Raw genomic sequence first — 21,677 nt, forward strand, 5'->3', positions numbered from 1 at the left:
TTTACTGTGGGCATTAGGAATCACGGGAGAAAATAATGATTATGAGATTGTATTTTAAAATAAGAAATAAGAAAATAAGAAATAATCTTACTGTGGTAAGATTCTGTGACATGAACAGAAATTTTGATCCATTTAAACAAAATATTTTGACTTAATAAACTTTAATGGTAGTCCTACAATGTATCAGACCAAAGTACTGCAGATACAAAGGTGAATAAATATCTGTCCAAAGAGGGGTAGAGTATAGTCAGGCAGACAGATACTTAAGCAGGTCATCAGAGTGGAAAGTGCCATCACAGAGGAATGCACTAAGGAGGGGCTAACTCTGAAATTGTGGGGCAGAAGCAAAGTGCTGTAAATAGAGAACCCAGAAATAAACCCACACACCTTTGGTCAATTAATCTTCTACAAAGGAGGCAAGATTATACAATGGAGAAAAGACAGTCTCTTCAGCAAGTGTACTGGGAAAGCTGGACAGCTGCATGTAAATCAATGATGTTAGAACACACCCTCGCACCAAACACAAAAATAAACTCAAGAATGCTTACATATAAGATATGACACCATGGAACACTTAGAAGAGAACCTAAACAAAACACTCTCTGCCATAAATCATAGCACTATGTTCTCAGATCACTCTCCTAAGGCAAAAGAAATGAAAACAAAAATAAACAAATGGGACCTAATCAAACTTGTAAGCTTTTGCACAGCAAAGGAAACCATAAAAAACATGAAAAGACAACCGATAAACTGGGAGAGAATATTTGCAAATGATGCAACTGACAGAGGTTTAATTTCCAAAATATATGAACAAACAGCTCATCAATATAAAAGAAAAACCAAACAACTCAATCAAAAAATAGGCAGAAGACATAAACAGATATTTCTCCAAACTAGACATACAGATGGCCAATAGGAACATGAAGAGATGCTCAATATTGTTAATTACTTTAAAAAATGCAAATCAAAACTGCAATGAAGTCTCACTTCACACCAGTAAGTGTGGCCAACATTAAAAAATCTACAGATAATAAATGCTGGAGAAGATGTGGAGAAGAAGGAATCAGGGATGGAGACTGGTGCAGCCACTATGGTGAGCGGTATGGAGGTTCCTTAAAAAGCTAAAAATAGAGTTACCACATGACCCAGCAATCCCACTCTTGGGTATATATCTGGAAAAGACAAAAACTAATTTTAAAAGATACAGTCATAGCCCAATGTTCATAGCAGCACTTTTTGCAATAACCAAGACACGGAAGCAACCTAAATGTCCATTAACAGACGAATGGGTGAAGAAGCTGTGGTGCATATCACAATGGAATATTACTCAGCCGTAAGAAAGAATGACACACTGCCATTTGCAGCAACATGGATAGGCCTAGAGATTATCATACAAATGAATATAGTCAGACAAGACAAATATGTCACCTATGTGTGGAATCTAAAAAACAGTACAGATAAATTTGTTAATATTTACAAAACAGAAACAGACTCACAGACATAGAAAACAAGCTTACGGTTATCAAAGAGGAAAGCAGGTGGAAGGATAAGTTAGGACTATGGGATTAACAAATAACCACTACCATACAACAAAACAGAGAAACAGGATTTACTGTAGAGCTCAGGGAACTATATTCAATATCTTATAATAATCTATAAGAAAAGAATGGAAATAAAAATATATATATATGTGTGTATATATACACACATAACAGAATCATTTTGCTGTATATACATGAAACTAACAATATTGCAAATCAACTGTACTTCATTTTTCTAAAAATATCCTATTGCCATTTACTACAAAATCAACATGTGCTATTCCGCCTGTTTCTGCATGCAAAAGCATCACCCCCTGGAAAGTACAAAAACCTGTAGTGAAGAAAATGGTCTTCAGCAAGTAGATACCTCTTACATACATGAAGACCATGGAAGAATGGATCTGAACATACAAAACTTTGCAGAGTTGTTGTTTTTTTTTTTTTTTTTTGAGTATAGTTGGCTTACAATATGGTATTAGCTTCACCACAGCAAAGTAACTCAGCTATATGTATACATATATCCCCTCTTATTTTTTTCTTTTAAGATTCTTTCTCCATGGAGGCCCATATAATTTGCAGAGTTTAAAAGAGTCTATGAAAAGCTTTGTTGAATTTGCATAAAGTCTCACTGGTTAGGGGTTTCAGTTAAGGTCACTACCTGGGTGTGTTTTGTCTCCTTCCCTCTCCAGGCTTGTGGGTAAGGCCACCGACAGTGTTTCAGCTACATGTCATAGAGTTTATTTGAAAAGCTTCAGCAAAGGTAAATTTGGAAAGAGTTTTCTCTGTGTCTAAGTAGAACATCGATGGGGTCATTGTTACTTACTTGATATCATTGATGAAGAAAAGGATCAAACATTTTAGACATGTTTGCAGTTTTATTTTCTAAACGAAGAAACCAACTGATTGATAGGTTTTATAAGAGAAGATCTTGCAATTTGGGGAATTTCAGTGATCTCAGTAATAGCAAACTGAGCAAGATAAGAATCTAGTTTCTTTTTCTCACCCTGCTCTAATCTACTTATAGTAAACACCAAAGCCCTCCTTTCTATAATTTAAGAGATTATAAGAAAATGACCTTCAGTGAACTGAGCTCATGTGATTCACCTCACTCACCCCTGGATCTCATCTTACCAATAACATTCTCATCTAGACCCACCTTTAATGTTATTATCACTGATATCCTTCCTGCACATTGGATTCATTTTCATTTATTTTCACCCATGATTTATAATCATTTCAACAAGAGAAAGTAGTCTTGTCAGACTCTATTTGATTATGCTTTGCAAATAAAATTGGGCCAGTGCTAAGGCAAGCATTATTCACAAGTTCAGATAAATGGAAACTGTGCTACAAGAACATTGACACGTTATTTGCAGTTGGACTGGAACGTTCTGTTTCATGACACAGGACACAAATGCAAAGGCAAAGACGCTCAAAGGTCAGATTGGAGAGGCCATTTGTATTGGAAAATATATTTTAGTTATCAGAGAATAGCTTCAATAAATGACTGTGTTAATATTTCAAGTTGCTAACAACTTGATTCCAGTGATTTGCCTTTGCTTTTACCACACATTTAAATGGTTAACAACAGTGACTTGTATCCCTTGTTTTTCTCCATTAATTGTGTGATTTTCCTGAAAGAGTGTATCTTGCCTGACATGTTCTATCCTTTCCACTCATTTCTTGTCATTATCCTAACTGCATTTTTTTTTCATGTCTTTTCTAATGTTTTGCTTTTGTGTTTATTTACTTTTATTTATTTATGTTTACCAAGTAGTGATGTTGGGCCCTCTGAAGACTTATTTCATCATAAATGTCTTACTCTCAAAATAAGTCATAATCTTCCTTCTTAGGTGAACAGCTTAAAGTCAGTGGTGACCCACTCTACGATTTTCATGGGTCAGATGGTCTGTGGTCCTCCACAGTTTCCATTGCCTATATGTTTCCAGTAGGCTTGATTCATTATCCCCTTTTTCGTTTCCTACAAAAAATTCAATGAAAAGTCTTATGTCCCTTAAATCCTAGTAATGTGCTAATCTTGCTGCATTGCAAAGGGCTGTGGTTCCAGTACCAAGCTCTAACTTTGGCCTGATTTGTGAGTTTGATTGTATCAGCTAACTACTTACCAGTTTCCTCTTTAGAAGTCAAAAGAGATTCTTAAGCCGTTTCCCCCATGGCAGCGGTAGAGGGAGATTTTTGCTCCTTTTGAGATTCTACGGTGATCAAGACTAGACCCCGAAAAATTAGGGTTTAGATGTAATTTGTGGTAGGTAATGTATTTTACACTTTTATTCCTAGGCAAGGGCCCTTTGCCTAGACTTCTTAAAACTCAGTAAATTTGGCATGCCAGCTGCTCCAAAGGCAGGGCTCCTGGCACAGCAGCTCTGCAGTCACTGGGCCAGTCTTCCACACCATTCCTTTCTCTATCCGTGTTTATTTGTCATGGGTCTCCTTTGCTTTTAGCTAGTGTGTTTTTGTAAACTAATATGATAGAGATAAGTATGTTCAAGATGTTAACGATGTGGAAATATCACAGACTATTTCTGCCAGCCCCAATTTAATTTTCTCACCATCTGCTTTTTACAGATACTCATAGCTGGAAATATTGATTACTCCCAACTGCAGACCTTTTCCAGCTCTGGTTTTTGAGCCAATCTGTGATGAGTTTGGAAAGCGCTAAGTTATTTCATTTTGAGTTAGGAGTGGTGGAAAGTTTCTATTGTGATGTCTGTTGTTAAGATGGAATTTTCATGGTTGCAAGTGTCAGGAACCCCATTTTGAGTATGAAGTAGCTCAGGCAAACAGGATGATAATTGAAGTATCCTGGGAGTACCTCAAGTGATAAAAGGAAATGCTGAACAATCTAACCCTTTGGAGGCCAACTAAGCTTAAGCTAGGCCTCAGAATGTTTGTAAAGTATGAATTTGCTTTAGACCAGGAGTACCTCCAAATTGAGGCAATGGCTGCCACCAACTGGGAAGGTTCTATTCAACAATTCCAAACGTAGCCCCTCTTCTAGTTTCTTCCTGTCTCTGTTTTCTCCTCCTATGTGTTTTGCTTTCAACTGGATTTTTAGAAGCAGAAAGCCAGGACAATATATTTGATGGGAACTCAAAATTAGATCAGGCACATAATCTTATTTTATCATTTGTCTCAGGTGATATGGAAGATCAGGATACATACATTTACAACCTGCTCTACAGTTTTGTTACTTTCTTTGTGAAAATCAGGTAATTTTTACTTAGAGAAACATTTGCCTTTTTTCTTTATCACTGTCAGGTTTTAAATTCTGTCTCATCTTGATCTGGTATCTTGTTTATGACTCGCTAGCTGTTCCTCTTGTGATGCTATTTTTCCCAGGCTCTTGATTGAGACAGTGAGATCTTAACACACCAAAGACAGTGCACAGAACTATTATAAGCAGCCTGGTTCGTGTGGGAGTTTGTTCCATTCTCCTAGCCCGGGGTTTCTTTTCTCACATTCTGTTTAAGCAAGATTGAGGTGCGTTTGTCTCCCCCACATGAAAGAGTGAGCGGGCAATACAAACAGAGTGAGGTGATTAGTAATGCTTACACTCAATTACAGCAAGAGGGTGGATGTGTGCAAGAAGGCAGGGAAGCCGGGGCAGAGTGGGGTAAGAATTCAGATGTCCCTGTGGGGCTGGAGGCATCTGTGGTGATCTCCGGACTCACCTGTCCCTCTCCTGACTGGCTTGTTCACCATGAGACAATAGCTGATTCCCGAGGAAACTGAAACCTCTTCAAAGCACAGCGGCTGCATCATGAAATTACATGATCCTGTTCAATCCTGGAAGCCACAGTCTTTAATAAAACAGCTCTCTTATAGGTGGCTACATGTTAGAATTCATGCTTTACATATTTCAGTGAATCGTTCTTCACCTTGCATAGACAATGAAAACTTCTGAGAAGACCTAAAAGTAAGACTCCCCACCCCCCACCCTTTATACAGATTTCCCCTGTTGTGAGAAAAAGACAATGGATTGATCCCAGAAATACTGGAGAGAAAGTCTACCTTTCAGTTCTCTTTTTATAAGCAGAGTTGTTTTACACAGTAGATCACTTCAGAACTAACGGTGAAAGAGATTTGCAGTGTTGATTTTTTTTTGTTTTTGTTTTTTTTTCTTTTCCTGGCAGAAACCATACCCAAGAATCAAATCAAATGTGAGTCAGTCCACAAAGAGCAGGTCTGGGCAACCGAGAATGTGTCTGAAACCAGAGGGGCATCAGACTGCACAGCTGCTATAGGATGAGGACACTGGCACATGTGTCAGATCTCACAGACAACATCAAGTGTCCATGATCACATCAAATTAAAGTCTATTTTAGCCACAGCATAACTCTGGCAGTAATTGGTATTAGTTAATGATTAAACTGTGCCAAACATTATGTAGTAAACAGTCCATTGTCCAGATTTGTTTATTCTTTCTCAGAAACACTGTTCACTCCCTCTTTTCTACTTATTTAGTTTGCCTTTTCCCCTTAAAAATCCTTGCATTTTTGTTCTCAAACACTCTTCTCTTCCCTTTTCCCTTCTCCCCTGTACTCCCCTTTTTATCTTCCCAGGTTCATTGGCTTCTGAATGTGCAGATGAACTATGGCTGCCTGATTTCACTGTGAAACCTTTACCTTTATTCATTTTCTTTGTGAAATTACAAGAGAGGACAGAATATGTCATTGGTTGATTAAAAATTTAGGGCTTATTTGGGCTCTGTCTCCAAAACTCCCATAGAATCTATAGTTTTGCAGTCATAGTCTATAAACAACACAAATTTCTCCTAAACAAACTTAATTTTTGTTTGTGTGTGTGTGTGTGTGTGTGTGTGTGTGTTAGTCGCTCAGTCGTGTCTGGCTCTTTGGGATCCCATAGACTGTAGCCTGTCAGGCAAGAATACTGGAGTGGGATGCCATTTCCTACTCCAGGGGATCTTCTTACCCAGGGATGGAATCTGGGTCTCCTGCATTGCAGGCAGATTCTTTACCATCTGAGCCACCAGGGATGAAAAATAAGAATGAATCTGTATTGCTCAAATGTCCAGAAAAACGTCTGGCACATATGAGACACCAAAAAAAAGCTTGCTGAATAAGGCATAAAGGGCTGAGATTTGCGCTCATTTCTTCAACTATTCAACAAATACTGAGTGCTTATTACATGCTCGTTACTCTGGTAAGTATTAAGGAATATAGGGGTGAATCTTATCTGGGAGAGAGACAAATAAGTGGGAAATTTCAAAACTTGCGTACAACATAGGGTTAAGCTCAGCCTGGGGATGCATGTAAAGTGGATCCTAACCCAGTATCAGCAGGGTCATGAAACATGTGATCACTCAACAAATAACACTTATCATGTGCCACCTACTGTTCCAGGCACTTTTGAGAGAGGCCAGATTCTTGTCCTTTGTCCCTGTCCTTCTGCCATCGCCAGCTGCCATCTTGCCATTGTGAGCTTTCAAAGGATGAAAGCCAGCGGTGAGGATGGTGAGGATGGCAGGGCAGAAACGCAGAGGGGCCTGGGGCTCCGGCACAGCCACAAGCTGCAGTGCCAGCCTGGGCAACAACCTTCCACGCCTCTTGTACAAGAGAAAAGGAAAATGACCAGACTTCCTTGTCTCACCGCCTTATATTATGCTCTCTGTTCTTATCATTTTAAAGTATATAGTCTGTGTGATTTTTTTTGCTACTGTTGTTTTAGTTTGCTTTTATATTCCTTCTGATTCATTTGAAGGTTTTATTTTTTTGCTCCAACTGGTTGTCTTTATAACTATGACTTAACATTACATGCCTTAACTTTTACTGCTTGAAATGGTGTCTGTTACTATAAATTGTCATCCCGGTGGTAAATTCTACTTGCCCCACCTCTGCCCTTTCCCTCTACAATGCAGTGTTGGCATATGATATTTTCTCATATTCACTCTTAATACTTTCAAATATTTTTTTACCAGTGTAACAACTTATCTTTGAGTTATCATTTGATACCCAGCAGTAAAAGAGAAGAAAATCAGCATATCTCCAGTTGCCTTCACCCTTTCCAACTTTTGTTAGTTGGAGCGTCAGTCCCTGGGTGATGAGGATGTGAGGGAAGGGTGGAGTCATATGGCTCCAGCCTTTCTGGAGGGAGTTCATGCTCCAGAGAGATGAGGCAATGAAAAGACTCCCCCATTTTTTTCTGATTGCTTTCATCAGCATTTGTGTACTGTAGGCTTCTTTTCACAGAGCCATAGGGACAGCTTCACATGGCAGAGTGCTGGAGGTTTCATTCGGCTTTTCAAGACCAGGTGCCCGACCCCCTGGGCACCAGAGGCACAAACAAGGTGTCCTACATGGGAGACTGATCATATGCTTGGGCTTCTCTACATTCTAATCCACTGTGTCAGCCTATATGGAAGCTCTGCTAATATCTTCTCCACTCTGGAGTTTTCTCTGCTTGGTCTAAGATCCTCCCCTCTGCCTATGCCTGGCTATGGCAGAGAAAATGGCCAGTCATCTCAGCCCACCTACGAAGGCTCTTCTCTCTCTACTTTTTCATTCATCCAGTCTTCTTGCTTCTACAACCATCCAGCATCTTTAAAAATATGCCAAGGAATTCCCTGGCGGTCCAGGGCTTAGGAATCCATGCTTCCAGTGCAGAGGGGCCTGGTTTGATCTATGGTTGGGGAACTAAGATCTCACAAGCGTTGTGCTACAGCCAAAATAAACATAAAAATATGACATTTTTTGAAATTACTATCTTGAAAAGATATCTGCACCCCCATGTTCATGCTGGGCTCCCAGGTGGCACTAGTGGTAGAGAACCCACCTGCCAATGTCGGCAACATAAGAGACGTGGGTTCCATCCCTGGCTCGGGAAGATCCCCTGGAGGAGGGCATGGCAACCCACTCCAGTATTCTTGCCTGGAGAATCCATGGACAGAGGAGCCTGGCAGGCTACAGTCCACTGGGTCACAAAGAATTGGACACGACTGAAGCAACAGAGCACTCATGCAGTCTCTTATAAGTAGAATCTAAAAAAAGCCACACAACTCATAGATACAGAGGACAGATTAGTGGTTGACAGAGTTGGGGGTTGGTGTGTGCGGAGGAAATGGGTGAAGGAGGTCAAAGGTACAAACTCCCAGCTGCTAAGTCCCAGGGATCTGAGGCACAGCATAGTGACTGCAGTTAGCAGTACTCTATTGTGTATTTGAAAATTGCTTAGAGACTCCAGTACTTTGGCCACCTCATGCAAAGAGTTGACTCATTGGAAAAGACTCCTATGCTTGGGAGGGATTGGGAGCAAGAGGAGAAGGGGACGACAGAGGATGAGATGGCTGGATGGCATCACTGACTCGATGGACATGAGTCTGAGTGAACTCTGGGAGTTGGTGATGGACAGGGAGGCCTGGCGTGCTGCGATTCATGGGGTCACAAAGAGTCGGACATGACTGAGCGACTGATATGATCTGATAGAGACTAGATCTTAAAAGTTCTCATCACAAGAAAAGCTTCTTTAACTGTGTGAGGTGATGGCTGTTGACTGAGCTTATTGCGGTGACCACTTGGCAATACATGCACATGTTGAATCACTATGGTGCCTACCTACAACTGGTTCAGTCTTATACGCCACTTATATTTCGGTACTCAGGGCAGGGAGAAATGAAACATTTCATGAGTAAAACTTTAAAGAAGTACTTACACAAAAATATTATGCTCTGGGGGTTTTTCTGTTTGCGTTTTCCTAGTTGTTGCCCCAGGAGCTGTATCCTAGCACTCCCTGTGATACTCTGTTCCAAGGCAGTCTTCTGAGCTCTTCAGGCTTTAGTGAATTTGTGGGTGTGACCGGGATTCCCAGCTCAACGGGCCTTTCTCTGGAGCCTCAGGCAGAAGCTCATGGGGCATTGCTGCTGCTTCACAGATTTCCAAGGCCAGAGCACCTTTCCCATCAGGTTATTTTGAAAGATATTTCCAGTAGTCATGTATGGATATGAGAGTTGGACTATAAAGAAAGCTGAGTGCCAAATAATTGATGCTTTGGGGCTGTGATGTTGGAGAAGACTCTTGAGAGTCCCTTGGACTGCAAGGAGATCCAACCAGTCCATCCTAAAGGAAATCAGTCCTGAATATTCATTGGAAGGACTGATGCTGAAGCTGAAACTCCAATACTTCGGCCACCTGATGCAAAGAGCTGGCTCATTGGAAAAGACCCTGATGCTGGGAAAGATTGAAAGTGGGAAGAGAAGGGGAAGACAGAGGATGAGATGGTTGGATGGCATCACCAACTCAATGGACATGAGTTTGGGTAAACTCTGAGAGTTGGTGATGCACAGGGAGGCCTGGCGTGCTGTAATCCATGGGGTCACAGTCTGACACAACTGAGCAACTGAACTGATACCTGCAATCATACCATTTGCAGTGTCTTTTAAAATGTGAAAATAATAGCTTTTCAAGATTAACTGAACACATGTTAAAAAAAGAAGCAAACAAAGATTCTAGAGAGGTCAACGCAGGCATCACACCAAGCTTACGGTTCTGTCCACGTGCTAAGGACCTGAGCCTGTGGGTGTGGTTGCTGCAGCTCACTTTTACTTAGACACCTCACCACCTGCATCCCAGCTCCCAAGAACATAGATGCTACTGATTAGGCGGTTGTATCACTTAATCTTCAAAGCAATTCATGGGGTCTACGTAATTATTTCCATTTTATATAAGAAGATGGAGGCTCAGGGAGATTACATAACCCTCCCACGATCACACAGCCAATCCACGTGGTTAAGACTATGAGAAGGAAGAGAATCCTTCCCCACCCACTGTGCATGCCTTGCCTGTTCCTGTTCTCTGTGCCAAGGACCAGCTGTCTTGTTGGTCTGGAGACCCATCTTGTCCCCCTTTGGTGGTGGTCTGTTCTGTGGTGTCTGCCCCTGGCCATCTGCCTCTCACTTCGTCTCTGGGATCTCTGCAGACCTGCCTTTACTGGGGAAAACCTCCTTTCTCCCTCTGCTCCACTTTCATTTCTATTCCTTCCCCTTCTGAAGGAAAGTCACACACACCCACACACTCATGCACACACACCATTAATGCTTCTAAAAGGAAAAAATCAAAATCTCCCATCTAAAGTCATTTTTCCCTCTTTTTTTTCTTCTCCTTTTTGGTCTCAGTGGGAGGGTATTTTACATCCCAGTTCAAGTTTCTCTGTTGATCTATAAAATTTTAAGCTTCTAAACCTTGAGACTCTGCCTGTAATTTTCTTTTCAGGAATTGTGATGACTGGGACACATAGACACACATACTCTATTTTCTCCCTTGCGGTTTAGTCTTAATGGTGTAATATGACATTATCACTGTTGTGTTTTTCACTTTGGATATTGTAGTTTTCATCTTGAAAAGTTTAATTTGTGTCTTTTAAAACCTGTATCTTTCCTTAACATCTTCAGTCTTCTAACGTCTGGACAGTATGAGATGCAGTTATGATGACCGTTTCAGTGTTCTTGTATACTGGTTGTGTTATTTGTATCATTTCTGGAGAAGTTGCAGCTGACTGAGTTTTTTCATCATGATGGATTGTGTCTTCCAGGCTTCTTGCTTACCTGGTAGTTTTTGATAGGATGCCAGAGTTACGATTTTACCTCTTTTGGTGCCACATATTTTTCATTCTTATAAATATTCTACTTGTTGTTATTGTAGTTGCGAAGTTGTGTCTGACTCTTTTGTGAACCCATGGACTGTAGCCCACCTGGGTCCTCTGTCCATAGGATTTCCCAGGCAAGAATACTGCAGAGGGTTGCCATTTCCTTCTCCAAGGGATCTTTCTGACCCAGGGATCGAGCCAGTGTTTCCTGCTTGGCAGGCAGATTCTTTACCACTGACCCATCTGGGAAGCCCCATAAATATTCTTAGTAACAGTTAAGTTACTTGAAAACATTTTGATTTTTCTAGGTCAGGCTTTATTAGGTGGGGTCAAAGCAATGACTTGTCACATGTTTATTTTTTCCTGCTTCTAAGACAAGGACTTTTGAGGTACTCTACCAAATATTCTTTGAGTTTTAAGTCTTCTGCTCTGGTTCTTGGGACTATTTCTGCCCCCGTGTGATCTGAGTATTGTTGTGCACGCTCAGTTGCTTGGCCATGTCTGACTGTCTGTGACACCAAGGACTGTAGCCCATTAGATAATCCTCTTGTGCATGGGATTCTCCAAACAAGAATACTGGAGTGGGTTGCCATTTCCTCCTCCAGGGTATCATCCTGACCCAGGGGTGGAAGACATGTATCCTGCAATGGCAGACAGATTTTTTACCACTGCACCATCTGAGAAGCAGAGAAGGCAATGGCAACCCACTCTGGTACTCTTGCCTGGAAAATCCCATGGACAGGGGAGCCTGGTAGGCTGCAGTCCATGGGGTCACGAAGAGTCGGACACGACTGAGTGACTTCACTTTCACTTTTCACTTTCATACATTGGAGAAGGAAATGGAAACCCACTCCAGTGTTTTTGCCTGGAGAGTCCCAGGGATGGGGGAGCCTGGTGGGCTGCCGTCTATGGGGTTGCATAGAGTCGGACACGACTGAAGCAACTTAGCAGCAGCAGCACCCGAGAAGCCCCCTTGAGGATTGTTAACAATACACTTATCCTTTTAAGTGGCTCTTTCCTTGGCCTCTGGTAGTTCCATCACAGATTAGCACTTATCAATATTCAATTGACATGGAACCCTCAGCAACCTTGAAAGTCATTTTTCTGTTCAGCTCATTCTTTTCTGGCTTTACCCTGCTGACCCTAACCTCTCTGGTCTCCCTGAGCTCCCAGTGTTGCCTCCTCCACTTGGGGAGATGGCTGAGCCCTGCCCTGGCCCCTCCAGCCAAGCGGGGCACTCACCCCAGCAGCCCCCTGTGCCTTCATGAGGCACCTCATCCCCTAACTCCAGGGTTCGCTGTTCTTTATTGTCTGATGTCTTGAGAGCCTGGAATAGTAGGTAGGCCTTTGGATAAAGAAATCCCCGGCTTGGTGACATCCTTAAACCCACTGACCATAGGTTTTGTGTCATTTTTATGTGGATATAAATGTTACATAGTCCGAACTCCTTACTATGAGGTTACATGTTGACAACAACCCATTCATATCAAAATTGTATTCTTCATAAATTCATCTGATTGCTATTTTGACCTTCAGAGAACTACTGTGCCGATCTTATTGCATTTACTGATGCATATAACATAATGTATTATTTATAATACAGGTGAATGATTGTACTGATTATCAAGGACCGGGATTTGCACAGTTTTTAAAGTAGAAGTGGCATGGTGCATTTGAGGTTTAAAGGAAGCAGGGCAGATGATCAAATTGGCTCATGCAGGTCAAATGACCAGTCTGAAGTCAGCCAGCGCGTCATTGTCAGAGGAGGAGGACTCTGGGGAGCAGGACTTCCAACCACTTGTCCTAACCTCCAGACCACACTTTCCATCCTTCAAAACCCCACTCACAGTTAAGGGAGAACTGCTTGCTTTGTTTGTGTACTTAGGTCAAATAGTAACTCCCAAGTCTGAATGTGTCACAGGTGGGTCTAGAAATTCATTTGAATAATAGCATACACCAGTTTCGCCTTCTTATCACTGCAGGAAATAGCACATTATATTTGCAATATTTTGACCATAAAAGAAACCTTGCCATGATACAGGCACTTGAAAATAAATCATGTTCAAGACTAACTGCAGATTGTGAGTCCTTTGGTGTTGTGATCTGGAAAGCGATAAACTTGGGGGAGTAAAGTGATCTGGAAGAAGCTGGTTATAAGGAGATGCCCTGAGTGACACAACTCTTGTACATTTATGTAGATCAGTGATTCCAGACACATATTGCCCTAAGCCACACATGCTGGTTTTTCCCCTTCAGATTCAGTATAGAAATCATTTTACACAACTCACAAAAGTAACAATGATAGCTGATAATAACATGAGATAATAGATATAAAATTATCTCAGACATTTTAGAACTCATTTAGATCTAGTCTTTAATTATCCTTTGAGACAAATGTCATTATTCCCATTTAACAAACTAGGCAACTGAGTTTCAAAGAGATTAATGTTCTAACTGAATGATGTGTCAAAACTTGGAATAGAACTGAAGTCTGACTCAGAAGTTTGTGTTTGTTCCATGGTTTTCAGCTGATGCTCAAAATCACTGCTTTGTGTGACTAAAGTCAACAGCACTTCAAGGCGTTGCTTCCCTTTAGTGTCTGAGCCCAGTGGCCCTGAAGGCTGGCTCAGCACTAGACCTTTGCCACCTGGCTCAAGTTTCCCTTCCTGGGGTAGGGAAACTACCCTTGTACTTCCTTTTGCATCTCTGTCTTTTCCAAGTTGGAATCTGGTTTGGGGGATTATCTTACTTGTGTGGTACCCACAGCTCAGAATTAAAGCTCTTTCATGCAATCTGTCCTCTGTAGCTGAGAGGTTGACCCCCACTCTGCCCCTGCCACCACCCCATCACTTGCATCAACTGCTTTCTTGTCCTAGGCAGTTCTCACAGAAATTCTCATCAGTGTATAAAGACTGTAGTTTTTAACACTGTGTTAGAAACTTTACCTAGTTTTCAAGTATGATTTAGAAGGCTTAGCTCTTTCAGTTCAAGATTAGAATGATAATGTATCATCCTATGCAATTTTTTGGCTTGTGAGTTGCATGCCTCATCCCTGATCAAAATTCCCTCTTGTTTCGCGTGTCAAATTGGTCAGTTGCATTATAGCTTTGAGTGTATTTTGTAAATTTTAGTGTAGGGGAGTTCTTTACAAAGTGTGTTGTCAGCTCAGAGAGAAGTATGAGACTGACTTTAATAATATGCTTCCAAAGTGCTTTGTGAGAACCCTGCAAACTGTGGGGGTTTCCATTAGCAAAACATTAAAATTTAGTTCTGTGAAATCTAGGGGCTTTCTGATGTTAAGCTGTAACACATCTGGACTGAAAATTTAAATCTCATTTCATAAGCATCCTGTGTCAGTTTCTCTGCAGTGCAGGAAATAGGTTTAAGAAAAGATGAGAAAGATATATAACTGCTATGCAGGATGCCCTGCATACTGCTTCATACTAATGTGGCCATTTCCAGGAATCAGTGGCTGATTATTTTTCACGTGATATACTTAAAATACAGTGATGGGAGAATATCCACATTCAGTCAGATTCTCAAGTGTCTTTGCTCATGCAGTCACGTGTTCTTATACTTACCATTAACACTGACATGTAGACATGTGCATCTGAATGTTATATATGATTTCTCATGTTTCTGTTTTTATGTATCATTCAAGACATATTTTAAGATAATTCACTTCTGATATATTATGCTTCTAAAGAAAGAATCTCAGAAGATCTTTACTAGAAGAACACACTGGTTTAAAACTGTAACGATTAGCTCATAGATTTTCACAGCACAAGACCATTTCCCCCATATATCAGTTTGTCTGTATTACATTACTACATTATTCTACATTATTTATGGTGGCAAATCTAGGCTCAGAGATTTTTTTAAAACCTGCTTAAGATCACAAATAGAATAGGAAATATATATATTGAGAACTTACTCTGAGCTGTGTTTTATGTATATTGATCAATACTCATTTGACGATGAGGCACCGTAGCTTTGAGAGGTTAATAAATGAATTTGAGTTAAAATAATTAGCACAGTTTAGGGCTAGACTAAACTGGGTCCTAGTGCTGGGTGTCTGATTTGATCCCCAGTGGCTGTCCACTTCACCATATTTTCTTTCCCTGGTCCTTGGAGCCGGGCAGGGTAAGAGCACATACCCAGGGCCTCCAACTTCATTGACCACAGAGTATCCACTTGAAGGTGTGCCAGTTTTATTAATACAAGAATTTAATTGATGTGGAAGTTTCAGCAAATTTGATGGTTACAGTTAGCAAGTGTCCCCACAACAGGAACTATTTTTTACATGGTGCATTACTCATGAGAGCGCAACTGTAAACATATCAGCCTGGGAGTCACCCTTGGCTGGAAGTGACAGAAGTTGCTTCAGTGGCTCAGCAGCGAATGTTCGGAATAACCTCTTATCTAAACCGCTGCACTCAAGAATGACTGGTTGCCACTATGATCATAAATACAGATAACACACGATCAAAATCAAAATCAAATCTCTCCAAGATACTTCCCATAACTGTTTGAAACATGTACCCTGTGTCCTTCACAAAGCCTTGGCTTTGATTCAGCCGAGAGAACCCATCTGGAGAAGTGGCGACGGGTCATTCTGGAGCGATATCCCCGACCTTCCCATCCTGTAAACCGAGGTCGAGTTTCCCGGCGATCAGCTTCAAAGCTGCACGTAGAACATGTGTGTTAGTCACCTCCCCGCCCTGTCCTCAGAGGTCCAGTCTCCTTCGCGGTTGCAGTCTCGCTCTTCAACTTCCCCCGTGACATCTGATATGTGGGAAATGTTCCAGCTGCCGCTTGGTCAGGTTCTCTTTGAGGACGGTGGCAGCAGAAGGCCTTCTATATCTGACTGAATAAATGGCTCCAAAACTTCAGAAAATGCCCATGTGAAGGCAGCCGCCGCAGTTTGTCACAGACTGCAGGGGCCAAGAGAGGCCCTTGACTTCCACTTGAACACCTTTGCTCTGTGTGGGGCTCAGGGTAGGAACCCTGCCTGAAGGCTCAGGTGGGAAGCCTCACTCAGGGCACATACACAGCTCCTGAAAATGAAGATGCGGCTGCAGACACGCCTGTGAGCGAAGCCTGGGGATTACCTCCGTAGCTAGGGAGGAAGTGTGACTGTGAACACTTTGACCTTGAAGATTCTGGCTGAAAAATCCAACATAGGTCACAGATACAATTCAGAGTTGAATGGAATCCACATGTGGGGCCCCCGCGTCACTTTCTGGACTGCCTTTTCCAGCGCTCTTCATGGGATGTCTTCAGGGAGCTCCAGGGAGGCTTCAGCATGAAAACATCTGTTCCTGGTGTATTTTCATCAGTTCATGTGGGGACGGAAGCGAATGCACCATAGCTCAAGGCTCACTTGGCTTCATTAGTCCCACATAACGCTTACTCTGAAGAGTCCTTGGACCTTCGATGCTCATCATCTTCATAGGTGATTTGCTTGGCTGTTCATTATCAAAGTGAGTTCTAATTCAGTGCTTTTTAAGCAGAAGCCAAATCATCCTATAAACTGTATGTACAGGTTCAAGGCCTAATGATTAGGAGGCTGGGAAAGCCCAAGGGGAAAGCAGCTTTCTGTGCCCTGAGGGTGAAACTCAGGTCTGAAAGTGACCCAGAGGCGGGATCTGCACCCAGAAAGCTCGAGAAAAAACCACAACTTCCTCACAGACCCTGTCCTCACAGCTGCGCCCAGCGCCTCGAGGGAGCCTCACAGTTTCCAAATAACTTTAAGTAGGGCAGGAGCAGGCCGCAGCTAGGAGTGTCTGTTTCTTTCTTTCTTTCTTTTTTTCTTATTGGTTAAAACCTTTAATTATTAGGAGGCACTTTTGAAGACTTCTGAGGAACACTGTGGTGGAAAGGCAGCATTTATGGTTAAAGATAATTTCTAGTGAAAGGACAGTGAGTGGTACTTTAACTTCTAACTTATGTTCAGGATTGGAATGCTGCTGTCATCACATCCTCTGTCCTCTGTTCGAGTGAAGACATTGAATTAGTGGGTATTGCACACTATTCAAAGGAATACAATATTCAAAGAGGTTTTTTTTTTTTTTTTTTTAACCAGTGGAGCAAATATTCAATTACCCATCGTGTAATACATAGCAGAAAAAAAATCAATGTTATTAGAGAAGTACAACAGACTGGCATGAGATTAGAAGGTATAGAACTCATCCAGTATTCTTGCCTGGATAATTCCGTGAACAGAAGTGTCTGGAGGGCTACAGTCCATGGGGTCAAAAAGAGTCGGACATGACAGTAACTACACAACGAGGACTCACCATAGAGGCATTAGGTTCCATTCCCAGAAGAGTCCATGGACACCTGATGGTCTGGCCCATGATAACTACAGATGGAGTGACCTGAGAATGAGATCTTAAACTCTTTCATCTACTATTGAAGTTAAATTTAAAAAAAAGAAAAAAAAAAAAAAAAAAAACCACTGTCAATTAGCACATCAAAAACTTTGGAAGGCTTAAATGGTATACCTGGTGATCTGTAGGAAAAAATGAAATTCAAATCAATTAAGGGGTGATTTTTATATAATTGTATTTATTTATTTTTGGCTGTGCTGGGTCTTTGTTGCAGGGTGGGCTTCTCTGTAGTTGCGGTGAGCGGAGACTGTTTTCCAGTCCTGGTGTGCAGGGCTTCTCATTGCGGTGGCTTCTCTGGCTTCAGAGCACAGGCTCTGGGGTGCACAGGCTTCAGTAGCTGTGGATCCCAGGCTGTAGAGCACAGGCTCAGTAGCTATGGCTCATGGGCCTAGTCGTTTTGCGGCATGTGGGGTCTTCCTGGATCAAGGATCGAACCATCGTCTTCTGCACTGGCAGGCAGATTCTTCACCACTGAGCCACCAAGAAAGCCCTGAGGGATGATTTTTAAAACTTTCTATTTTGATATACTTTGAGATTTAAGGCTTAGAAACATACTGCAGAGTTCATGTATAATTTTTACAAAGTTTCCTTAATTTTAACATCTCATACAACCTCTTTACAGTTAGTAAAACTAGGAAATTAACATTGGCACAATTTGTTGTTATTGTTCAGTCGCTCAGTTATGTCTGACTCTTTGTGACCCTATGGACTGCAACACGTCGGGCTTCCTTGTCCTTCACCAACTCCCGGAGTTTACTCAAACTCACATCCATTGAGTCGGTGATGCCATCCAACCATCTCATCCTCTGTCATCCCCTTCTCTTCCTGCCTTCATTCTTTCCCAGCATCAGGCTCTTTTCTTTGAGTTAGCTCTTCACATCAGGTGGCCAAAGTATTGGAGTTTCAGCTTCAGCATCAGTCCTTCCGATGAATATTCAGGACTGATTTCCTTTAGGATGGACTGGTTGGATCTCCTTGCAGTCCAAGTGACTCAAGAGTCTTCTCCAACACCACAGTTCAAAAGCATCAATTCTTCAGTGCTCAGCTTTCTTTACAGTCCAACTCTCACATCCATACATGACTACTGGAAAAAACCATAGCTTTGACTAGATGGGAACTTTGTCAGCAAAGTAATGTCTCTGGCTTTTAATATGCTGCCTAGGTTGGTCATAGCTTTTCTCCCAGGAGCAAGCATCTTTTAATTTCCTGGCTGCAGTCACCATCTGCAGTGATTTTGGAGCCCAAGAAAATAAAGCCTCTCACTGTTTCCAATTGTTTCCCCATCTATTTGCCATAAAGTGATGGGACTAGATGCCATGAACTTAGGGTTTTAAATGTTGAGTTCTAAGTCAGTTTTTTCACTCTCCTCTTTCACTTTCATCAAGAGGCTCTTCAGTTCCTCTTCACTTTTTGCCATAAAGGTGGTATCATCTGCATATCTGAGGGTATTGATAGTTCTCCTTGAAATCTTGATTCCAACTTGTGCTTCACCCTCCATTTTTCACGATGTACTCTGCATACAAGTTAAATAAGCAGGGTGACAACATACAGGCTTGACGTACTCCTTTCCCAATTTTTGAACCAGTCCATTGTTCCATGTCCAGTTCTAACTGTTGCTTCTTGACCTGCATACAGGTTTCTCAGAAGGCAGGTCAGCTGGTCTGGTATTTCCGTCTCTTTAAGAATTTCCCACAGTTTGTTGTAATCCACACAGTCAAAGGCTTTAGCATAGTCAATGAAGCAGATGTGTTTTTCTGGAATTCTCTTGCTTTTTCTATGATCTGACAGATGTTGGCAATTTGATCTCTGATTCCTCTCCCTTTTCTAAATCCACCTTGAACATCTGGAAGTTCTTGGTTCATGTACTGTTGAAGCCTAGCTTGGAGAATTTTGAGCATTACTTTGCTAGCATGTGAAATGAGTGCAATTGTGTGGTAGTTTGAACATTCTTTGGCATTGCCTTTCTTTGGGATTGGAATGAATCCGTTTTTCACCTCTCAGGCTTCCTTGGTGGCTCAGTTAGTAAAGAATCAGTCTGCAATGCAGAAGACCCAGGTTTGATCCCTGGGTTGGGAAGATCCCCTGGAGAAGGAAATGGCAACCCACTCTCAACCTACTCTTGCCTGGGAAATCCCATGGACAGAGGAGCCTGGCGGACTACAGTTCATGGGGTCACAAGGATCGGACACAAATTAGTGACTAAACCACCACCAACTTTTCACCCCTCAATACCCATAGCCCTCTGGACCTGTTCCCTCTCCTTATGTGTGGACTGCACTTTCAAACCTCTCTTGACTTGAGTTTGGTCATGTGTCTAGCTTTGGCCAAAGTATGTGGTTCAAGTGATGGTATGACAGTTTCAAGATTAGGCTGCAAGGGGCGTGGCGTTTTCCTCCCTTTCTTGTGCCTCTGAGTTGCTAGGAAAGGAGCACTCTGAGGCGAGCTGCCCGTCCTGGGGGCAGACACAGGGAGGAGAGGCAGACTTCCTCAGCTGTCCCCAAGCTAACTCTCACAGGTGTGGATGGCCTCATGGGAGCTCCGCACAGCCAGCCACCAGAGCCCAGCTCAGGTTAGCTGAATCCTCAACTCTTCCTTGGACCCATGAGAATAAAAGATTACAGTTTTAAGCCACTGAGTTTGGGAGTAGATTTTCATTGCAATAGCTAACTGATAAAGCACACAGCAGTGTAACATTTCTATCTGAGATAGAGGAAAGTAAGTATTTAGTATCCAAATTTTTTTCTTTAAATTTTTTCTGCTATAAATGGGAAAAAAAAATTACCATTGAGTATGTTGGGCTGGTAAATATATGGCTGTTTGTTGTAATTCAAGTTTTTCTATATATTTGAATATCTCTTAAAGATAAAATGTTTTAAAAAGTATACGTGAACTGTGGTTCATCTAGGCATGGGATATTATTCAGCACCAAAAAGAAATGAGCTGTCAACAACAAGGTCCTACTGTATACCACAAGGAACTATTTCCAATATCCTGGGATAAACCATAATGGAAAAGAATATTAAAAAGAATGTATATTTGTGTGTATAACGGAGTCATTTTGCTGTATAGTGCAGATTGGCACAACATTGTAAATCAACTATACTCCAGTTTAAAAAAAAAAAAAAAGAAATGAGCTATCAAGCCACGAACAGAAATGGAGGAAACTTTAATGCATATTACCAAGTGAAAGACGCCAATCTGAACAGAAAGAAGCCAATCTAACATACGGTATGATTACAACTACATGACATTTTGGAAAAAGCAGAACTGTGGAGACAGTGTAAAGATCAGTGGTTGCTGGAGGTTAGTGGGGAGTGAAGCGTGAATAGTTGGAACACAGAGGATTTCTAGGGGAGTGAACTACTTTGTATGATACTATAATGGTGGATATATGTCATTACAGATTTGTCCAAACCCACAGAAGGTTTAACACCAAGAGTGAAACATAAACTATGGAGTCCAGGTGATTATGGTGTGTCAATGTAGATTGAATGTTGATAATGGAGAACGGGGAGGGTGTAAATGGGAAATCCCTTCCCCTCAGTGTTGCTGCAAACCTAAAACTGCTCCAAGAAATAAAGTATATTTTGAAGAAAAAGTAAAATTAGAGTTATTAATTGCCTGATTTTATATTACTTCATTTCTGATTTTATGCCTATATCAATTCTCTGATATTTTTTCCACATTCATTACTGATTTACTTAAATAGCTCTGGTTTATGGTTCATATTTATGTTTATATCCAAATATATCCCAGATTTTTCATGTTTTAATGAAATACTCTTACAGATTGCTGTATTAAAATAGAATAAAATATATCTCAATGTTCATCATCAGCACTGTTTATAATAGCCAGGACATGGAAGCAACCTAGATGTCCATCAGCAAATGAATGGATAAGAAAGCTGTGGTACATATACACAATGGAGTATTACTCAGCCATTAAAAAGAACACATTTGAATCAGTTCTAATGAGGTGGATGAAACTGGAGCCTATTATACAGAGTGAAGTAAGCCAGAAAGAAAAACACCAATACAGTATACTAACGCATATATATGGAATTTAGAAAGATGGTAATGATAACCATGTATGTGAGACAGCAAAAGAGACACAGATGTACAGAACA

Source organism: Bos indicus, chromosome 16, assembly GCF_029378745.1.
Source record: "Bos indicus isolate NIAB-ARS_2022 breed Sahiwal x Tharparkar chromosome 16, NIAB-ARS_B.indTharparkar_mat_pri_1.0, whole genome shotgun sequence".
In the NCBI taxonomy this organism is placed as follows: domain Eukaryota; kingdom Metazoa; phylum Chordata; class Mammalia; order Artiodactyla; family Bovidae; genus Bos; species Bos indicus.